The following is an 8,019-nucleotide window of genomic DNA, read 5'->3' on the forward strand; positions in this document are numbered from 1 at the left end:
TACCATCGTATGATTCAATATTCACGGGTTTAAACCCTTCTGGGAATTCATGATCCATTACTTCGTGAGTGAAACATAGGGGGTGTGCGGCGCCTCTGTGCCGGGCTACATCACGATGCAGTTCAAATGAGTCTGATCTGTTGTATTCGGCCTGACCGGATTTGTTTTTAGTATATCCGGCGTGACGGTCGTCGTCTCGCGTTGGGGCGCGCCCCCGTGATCCATAGATCGATCTTGGCTATCCTGCTTTGTTTTCCAATATGTCTTGCAGGTCCTGTGTGTAGCCCCGGGCCTTGGTGTTTTTGTTTGATTGGCGACAGGGTGCGGGCTGGTATTCAGGCTGATACACCGCTTTGTCTCGGCCATGAGGTGGCCGGTCAGCCGTATCCTGCGCTGGTAGTGTAGGCTTTAATGCCTCCTCCTCGAGTTGTGGTAGCAACCTGCGCTTTGGGTAACTTTGGGTTGGGCGCTCGAGTCTGTATTCCTCGGCTGCCAGGACCTCAGTCCATCTATCAGTTAGCAGATCTTGATCAGCTTGAAGCTGCTGCTGCTTTTTCTTCAGGCTTTTTGCAGTAGCTATAAGCCGGCACTTGAAGCGCTCCTGCTCTACGGGATCCTCAGGCATGATGAATTCTTCGTCGCCGAGGCTCACCTCGTCTTCGGAGAGGGGCATGTACTTATCATCCTCCAAGTCTCCATCCATTGCCTGTTCATGAGGGCTAACTTTCCCATCCTCCCGTTCGGCCTGCTCGAAGTCTAGCTGGGCGGGATTGTTTTCATCTTTGGCATCATCCGGAGTGCTATTGTCTCTTGTGCCGGTATCGCTATTTTTGCTATGGCGGGGCTTAGAGCGGCACCGATGACGCTGGTGCTTAGATTGCTTCTCAAGGGGATTATCCTCCATTGCCTCATCGCCATCACTTTCTTTGGGTGTGTCCACCATGTATATATCATATGATGAGGTGGCTGTCCAGCGCCCTGTGGGCGGTGGTTCCTGTTCTTCTCCTGCATCATCGTCCATACCGTCGATGTCTTTGCAGTCGAAGTCAAGCATGTCGGTTAAGTCATCGACAGTGGGTATTAAGTGGGTGGTGGGTGGGGAACGAATTTCTTCATCGTCCGCTTCCCACTCAAGCCGAACATAGTTCGGCCAGGAGTCCCCTAACAGAGAGAGAGACTTTAATGAATTTAGCACGCTGCCCAAGGGCGAGTGATGAAAGATATCCGCGGTGGTAAACTCTATGATCGGTGCCCAATCAGATTCGATAGGCGCGTATGCACGCGGTTCAGAGCCTATGGCCGGAGGCGAGTCCGAGGGTCCGATGACACATGCCTCATCAGAGGCGAAGTTTGTGTTCGGCTCTATCGCCGATGAGTGTGTGGCTTCCGTGGCGGGGTCCATCCACCCGTCCTTGGATGGCACGATCCGCTCCGGGTTAGAGACCGGGGCAGCCGCAGGTGTGATCTCCCGAACACCGTCCGATGGCAGATCTAAGTCATGCTCGTCGTGACTGTTCGGCGCACCTAACATGGGCTCGAATCCGTCAAAGATCAAGTCTCCACGGATGTCGGCGGTGTAGTTCAAGCTTCCAAACCTGACCTGATGGGCAGGGGCGTAGCTATCGATCTGCTCCAGGTGGCCAAGCGAGTTGGCCCGCAGTACGAAGCCGCCGAATACGAAGATCTATCCAGGGAGGAAAACCTCACCCTGGACCGTGTCATTGTAGCTGATTGAAGGAGCCATCAAGCCTTATCGTGACGACACACTGGAACTCTCAATGAAAGCACCAATGTCGGTGTCAAAATCGGCAGATCTCGGGTAGGGGGTCCCGAACTGTGCATCTAAGGCTAATGGTAACAGGAGGCGGGGGACACAATGTTTACCCAGGTTCGGGTCGTCTCGATGGAGGTAATACCCTACTTCCTGCTTGATTGATCTAGATGATATGAGTATTACAAGAGTTGATCTACCACGAGATCATAGACGCTAACGCTAGAAGCTAGCCTATGGAATGATTGTTGTTCTTGTCCCACAGACTAAACCCTCCGGTTTATATAGACACTGGAGGGGTTTGGGTTACACAGAGTCGGTTACAAAGAAGAAGGTCTACACATCCGGATTTCCCAAGCTTGCCTTCCACGCAAAGGAGAGTCCCACCCGGACACGGGACAAAGTCTTCAATCTTGTATCTTCATAGTCCAACAGTCTGGCCAAAGTATATAGTCCGGCTGTCCAAGGATCCCCTAATCCAGGACTCCCTCAGGAGGTGACGCCGAATGAAGAGGAGGAGCAGTGGCTCAACTCTGTTGTGAAGCAGGAGCCAGCCACGCCGGCGGAGACCGACGAACCCGGCGCCACCATCCCCGACCTCAACACTGCCACTGACGTGAAGATCGAGGACGCGGTGTCGTCTTCCACGACCCAATCATCTCCACCGCCTCCACCCCCGGCAAGCCCGCGAACGCCTCCACCGGTGGCTCGCCGGATCCTTCACCATTTCACGGCGGTGCTGGAGCAGCACCGGACTGGCCTTCGCTCCGACTCCTGGGCCCCTGCAGGCCTCCACCTCCCCGACTATGCTGTGGGGGGCCGTCCTCCTCCTGAAGATCGCCGGCGCTGGGCGCCATCGGCGGCGGACGACGGGATCCTGTGGAGGTGGCGGTTGGAATGGGGGGAATTGACCCCAACTGCCCCACCTCCTAGTTCCCCTTATCCGCTCCTTCGGCGGCGCCGCCATGGGCCTGGGCCGAAAGGCCTCGTGGGCTATGGCCCATGTTGCAAAGACCAGCAAGAAAAAAAAACCAGCGGGTGATAGGCTGGATTGCAGAAAAATCCTCATATTATTGGAATTTCGTGCATTAGTCCAACTACTAGTACTAATTTAGTGCTTGTCATGTTTTAGCCCCGTAAATTTGGGAATTCGCAGATAGGTTCAACTATTAGTGTTGTAATTAAGTACTTGTCATGTTTTAGACCTTGTATCTCGGTGTGATTATATATTGTACTCAATTAAATTGTGTCTTGATGTTTATACCATATTATGTCTATAAATCATTATATGTTCAATGTTTTTGCAATTCGCGATCCCTATAACATGTACAAATGGTACAATAATATTATTTTGCAATTGAAAATCATTTATTTTTGCAACTCAAATATTAATTCGCCATCAATTAAGTCCAAAAAAATGCCTATGTAGCACGAAGTAGACTTAATTCGAATAGAATTAATATGCAAAAAAAAAGTTCAAGTCTTTACTTGAATTTATAACAATTGCAAAATTTATTACAAATTTACATACAAGTAAATTAATCAAATATTTGGTTCACAATCTTGTAGGACAAAATGACCGTCAAAGAATTTGAAGAGCTTGCGCTCGACGGACACAACTATCCTACATGGCCTATGGATGTTAAAATCAGTCTTTCATCTCGTGGAATTGCAGCTGCACTCATACCTCCTATAGACCCTCCCCAAGAGGGAATTGCACAATAACCGAGCAGCAACAATATGCTGCTTTATACATAATAAGGCACCATATCCATCCAGATCTAAAATCTGAATATTTGATGGATGAATCTCCAAGCAATATGTGGCAATCACTTAAGACTAGATATGAACAGCAAAAGGCAGTTATACTTCCTGAAGCTAGTCATGAGTGGACCCATTTAAGACTCCAAGATTTCAAATCGATCGGAGCTTATAATCATGAGGTTCATAAAATTTGTTCAAAGTTGCGGTTTTGCGAGAAGGAGCCTACAGAAGCAGATAAGATAGAAAAGACTCTATCCACTGTGCTCCCGGCTGACAGGATCCTACAACAACAATATCGTGCCCGCAATTATACAGTTTACTCTGAACTTATACATGTGCTCCTCCAGGCTGAGAAACACGATGAACTTCTGCTAAAGAATAGTAATCAACGCCCAGTTGGGGCCGCTCCTCTGCCTGAAGTACATGCAAATTTTCAGAAAAACACCAAGTTCAATGGTTTTTTCAAAGGCCAAAACAAGAACTTTAAGGGTAAGAGCAACCACAAGAAGAAGAACAAGCCACAAAATTCAGACAAGGGGAAGGGCATAACAAAGAATAAGTTTGATAAAACTAAACTTTGCCAGAAATGTGGATGCTACAAGCATGTCACCAAAAAATGCCGCACCCCAAGACATCTGGTAAACCTCTACCTGCAATCCATGGGACGTAACAGACCTGCCCAAGGAGCAAGATATGAACCTGATGACAACAAGGAAGCTGGTTGTTCACAAGATGTTCAAGGAGCACCAAGTAACAACAAGGAATTCCATCGATCGCAGGACTCCATGGACACGGAGAACATGATGACCGAATACGCCGCCGACATGTTCGGGGACTTTGACTAGTCAATTGACTCCATTTAGATATTTTATTTGTTTACATCCATCGGATTGTTGTAATAAAAACATATTATTATTGTTGTTGTCATCGTTCTATATTGTAAAAACACAATATATATATTGTATCAGCACTTTGATATCAATAAAATTTGTATGTATTCTATATATCCAATAAAGTGTTTTTCATTAAACTGAAAATTCCACATTTTAATATATAGATTTCTACGGGAGTCAATCCAATGGAGGAGGAAATGTGCCTTGTGGACAGTGGCACCACAAACTCTATACTTAGGGAAATAAAGTATTTCCAAACTCTTACAAAATTGAATGGGGATATTTTAACAATCGCTGGACGCGATGCGGTAATTGTTGGCAAAGGACGTGCCATATTTACCCTCCCTATGGGTACACAAATTGTAATTGAGGATGCTTTATTGTATCCCGATTCAACTCGTACCCTCATATGTTATAGAGATATCCACAAAAATGGTTTCCACGTTGAAACTTATGAAGATAACAAAGAGGAATATCTCCTCTTTACCAAAGACAACGGATATGGCAAACATATATTTGAGAAAATTCCCTCTTTATCATCAGGATTGTACTACACGTACATAAAACCCGTAGAGCATGTTGCGTATAAGGTAATTTTTCAGAATGTAAATGCATTCCAAACTTGGCATGATCGCCTTGGTCATCCTGGTATAGGGATGATGAGGAAAATTATCTGCAATTCCAATGGTCATGACTTAAATGAAGCTAAATTCCCACAATCTTCAGATTTTATGTGCACTGCATGTGCTACTGGGAAACTCATTTTAAGACCCTCATATCTTAAAATTCAAGCAGAACCACTACAATTCCTTGAACGAATTCAAGGCGATATTTGTGGTCCGATCCAACCATTGTCTGGACCTTTTAGGTATTTCATGGTTCTAATAGATGCATCTACACGATGGTCTCACGTGTGTTTACTATCTACACGAAACCATGCATTTGCCAAAATAATGAGACAAGTTATCAAATTGCAAGCTCATTATCCTGAGAATCGAATTAATCAATTCGAATGGACAACGCTGCTGAATTCTCTTCACATGCTTTCAATGATTATTGCATGGCATTAGGCATTGAAGTTCAGCACTCAGTCCCATATGTCCACACTCAAAATGGATTGGCAGAATCTCTAATTAAGAGAATTAAGCTCATTGCACGACCCTTACTAATGAATTGTAATTTACCAACTTCTTGTTGGGGTCACGCAGTTTTACACGCTGCTGACTTAATCCAATTGCGACCAACTGCATATCACAGCACTTCCCCTCTGCAATTAGTACGTGGAAACCTACCAAATATTTTCCATCTGCGTAAATTCGGATGTGCCACATATGTGCCAATCTCACCACCGCAGCGTACATCCATGGGCCCACACAGAAAATTGGGGGATCTATGTGGGGTACAAATCACCGTCGATAATCAAGTACCTTGAACCCCTCACGGGGGATCTGTTCACAGCCCGTCATGCTGACTGCATCTTCAATGAGGACCATTTCCCGGCATTAGGGGGAGACATCAAGTACCAAAAAGAATGCCCGGAAATCGATTGGAATGCCCAAGGCATTTCCTCCTCTGATCCACGTACTCAAGAAACTGAACTTCAAGTTCGGAAAATAATTAATTTGCAACACATTGCAAATAACCTGCCAGATTCATTTACTGACTATAAAGGTGTTACCAAATCCTACAATCCTGCTAAAAATGCGCCCGAAAGAGTGGAGGTACCAACAAAAACTACTCAACCCCCTGTTCAAAGGAAGAGGGGGAGAAGTACGGCCACAGAACAGGATTCAGCTCCTCACAAGCAACAAAGGAAACAGAGAAAGAAACCCTCTGAACCAGTAAATGTAAAACAACCTAGCGTTGATAATCATCAAATGGGTAATATACACCCAGTGGGAGAACAACCTCCACAACCCAGCTCAGTTGTGCACAAACTGACTGGGACATCGGAACACCCAGACTCAATCGTATTGGGAAATCACGAAGAGTCACTAGGGGTGCAGGAAATTTCCATCAACTATGTTGATTCTGGAGAATCATTTGACCGTAAGACTACGACTGTCGACATATATTTTGCTGAAAAGATTGCAGATACCCTTCTCACTGATCATGATCCAAAGACCATGGCAGAGTGCAAGAAACGCTCCGACTGGCCTAAATGGAAGGATGCAATCCAAGCAGAATTAGCCTCGCTCAATAAACGAAAGGTATTCACTGAAGCAATACCTACACCTCCCAGAGTTTTCCCCGTGGGATTCAAATGGGTTTTTGTTCGTAAAAGAAACGAGAACAACGAGGTGGTGAGATATAAAGCAAGGCTCGTAGCCCAAGGTTTCACGCAGAAACCCGGCATTGATTTCACTGAAACATATTCTCCAGTAATGAGTGCAACCACTTTCCGATATCTTATATCTTTGGCAGTGCAAAATCGTCTATCTATGCAGTTGATGGACGTAGTGACCGCTTACCTTTACGGTTCACTTGATTCGTACATATACATGAAGGTTCCTGATGGAGTCCCAATCCCGAATCCAAACGCAAAACGCAACGCATATTGTGTAAAACTAAATAAGTCTTTATACGGCTTAAAACAGTCGGGTCGCATGTGGTACAACCGACTTAGTGAGTTCCTTTTGAAAAAAGGATACTCCAATAATGATGATTGCCCATGTGTTTTCATAAAAAAGTCCGCAACTGGATTTTGCATTATTTCTGTGTATGTTGATGATCTGAACATCATTGGAACCACACAAGATATTGATGAAGCACACAATCACCTAAAGACGGAATTTGAGATGAAGGATTTGGGTAAAACCAAATTTTGCTTAGGATTACAACTTGAGCACCTTCCCTCGGGTATTTTGGTTCATCAAACCGCCTATATCCAGAAAATATTGGAGAAATTCAATATGGACAAATCCTATCCATCCAAAACTCCTATGGTAGTTCGATCTCTAGACGTAGAGAAAGATCAATTTAGACCAATGGAAAATGGAGAAGAGATATTAGGACCTGAAGTTCGATATCTCAGTGCCGTTGGAGCGCTCATGTATCTTGCAAATTGCACCAGGCCTAATATTGCATTTGCAGTCAATTTACTAGCTAGACATAGCGCAGCTCCTACTAAACGCCATTGGACGGGAGTTAAGAATATCTTTCGATATCTCCAAGGCACAAAGGATCTTGGCCTATTCTTTCAATTTCAGAGAAATTTGGACATTGATATGATTGGGTATGCTGATGTTGGCTACTTATCTGACCCCCACAATGCCAGATCACAAACCGGTTTTGTGTTCCTACATGGTGGGACATCCATATCATGGAAGTCTTCCAAACAGACTCTAGTGGCTACATCCACCAATCATTCTGAAATAATCTCTTTATTTGAGGCAACACGTGAATGTGTATGGCTTCGCAGAATGATAAACCACATACAAAAATCATGTGGTAAAGGTTCTATCGAATCTCCAACCATTATCTACGAAGATAATGCAGCTTGTGTTGCTCAAATGCAAACAGGTTACATAAAGAGCAATATCACTAAGCATATTTCTCCTAAATTATTTTTCCCCATCAATTACAAAAGAA

The sequence above is a fragment of the Triticum aestivum genome, chromosome 7B (genome assembly GCF_018294505.1).
Source record: "Triticum aestivum cultivar Chinese Spring chromosome 7B, IWGSC CS RefSeq v2.1, whole genome shotgun sequence".
In the NCBI taxonomy this organism is placed as follows: domain Eukaryota; kingdom Viridiplantae; phylum Streptophyta; class Magnoliopsida; order Poales; family Poaceae; genus Triticum; species Triticum aestivum.